Here is a 1735-nt window from a genome sequence, read left to right as displayed (position 1 = left end):
CAAGTGCAAGTGAAAGTGAGGAGGTTGTTTTAATGCAACATGGTGAAGGATTAGATGACCCGTTAGAATTGGCTGGCAGTGCTTCGAAATATTCACCACAGTTCTTGGACGAGGAATATCTTCAAATTGATGATTCCTGAAGCGCCATGAGCAGCCATGAAAATGTCGGTATGCAATTATCAGCTTCCTCAGTGGGACGAAAGGTTGTTGGTATCTGTGCAGAAGTGAAATATTACACCAATGATCATGATAGTTAGATTAAACAGCTAATCAGTATAATCAGCGTTTAATTTTACATACGAATGTTGTTTTCAGATACATATGTCAATCCAAGCCTTCCGATGAAACGGATGGATCTCCGACGAAGAAACACAATGAGCCATAGAAGTTCCAGTTCAAAGTGGCCGTGTTTGGAAAACGTTTCAAGAACCAAAAATCGCTATATCCGAGTGGGTCGCTGTCGGTAGGAGGCAACAGAGTTGAAGATGTTGTAAAACAAGTCTGGGATTTTTGCTCCATGTTGATCGACCGAGCAGCCTTATTCAACGATTCAAATTAACCCAACTTTGGATGATTGAGGCCCGCCTGCGATAGTATCATGGGATGAAGAAGCTCTGTGTTTCAAAAACCAACTTTATGGTATTCCAGGATAAGTCCAGTAAACGTAACTATCCTCCAACAAAGATTGACCAGTCGATGCTGCGAAACTGCACAGTTAAAAATTCTGAAAATTACATGCCATGGAAATACTTGAACCTATATTTTTGTGTGCAATAACCTCTAATTTTACATTCAACCTTTTCTTGTACGCAATATTGTGTACAAGCCCCATAGTAATGACAACCTGTAATTTTAAAAAGTGATGGAAAAATGAGTCGAATCGAACGGAGCCATTTTGTTACATCATATATGCTGTAACATTTTTATACTGTGTGGGTATCGAAAGATATCTCAATAATTGTGTACCGATTTTCCGATTTTGTGACTATTCCCAGTTCATAGTGACACACTACTCGAGAAAGGTCGTTAACAACGCCTACAGTAGAATCCTTAAGAACCTAAAAAACGATTTCGATAATATCCAAAAATCTTCTTTGATTATGTGAAAAAGGATTACGTTGATGGAGACTAAACAAAGGGAGTACGATGAAATGTTGCGTGCAATGAACAACTCCGGTACTGCAAGAGAGAATTGTTCCTTATTAGAATTGGCTTAAACTGTTGCTGACTGTATCGATGTTGATAACGAATAATGGTCAGGTTATTGTAATTTCGTTCGGACAATAAAAGGTTTAAGAAAAATTTTTTTTCTCCCAATATTTTTTACATTTGCTGTCAATAACGTTCGTCAATCATTACTATACACGGAGTGTTTCTCCAGCCATGAACACTCTTAAAAATTGCCCAACAAATTTAATGAATTTCAACTCTAATATATTACGTAACATTTTTAAAATAAATGTATACTGCACACTATGGCACATTCTTTTAATTTGTTGATTGAGTATTAGATTAAAGGAATATTTGATATTCTACTATATGGAACTAATAAAACCCTCGCGAATTGCTTTATTTTTGAAGTTATTCGCAAAATTGGCCAAATTAGGAACACAGTTAAAAATTCTGAAAATTTAATGACATGGAAATATTTGAACGCATATTTTTATGTTCAACAGAATCTTATTTTCCAACCAAATTTTTCTTGTATGCAATATTGAATACAAGCTCCATATTA

The 1735-nt window shown here is 35.7% G+C and overlaps 1 pseudogene; it reads left to right on the top strand.

Annotated features, from left to right (window-relative positions):
- The first annotated feature begins 315 nt into the window (after nt 1-315).
- Nucleotides 316-1253, top strand: LOC134202401 (uncharacterized; annotated as a pseudogene).
- The last annotated feature ends 482 nt before the right edge of the window (nt 1254-1735 follow it).

The sequence above is a fragment of the Armigeres subalbatus genome, unplaced genomic scaffold, assembly GCF_024139115.2.
Source record: "Armigeres subalbatus isolate Guangzhou_Male unplaced genomic scaffold, GZ_Asu_2 Contig1203, whole genome shotgun sequence".
Lineage (NCBI taxonomy): Eukaryota > Metazoa > Arthropoda > Insecta > Diptera > Culicidae > Armigeres > Armigeres subalbatus.
Note: the sequence above shows the minus strand (reverse complement) of the source record. Positions and strands in the feature narration are given on the sequence as shown.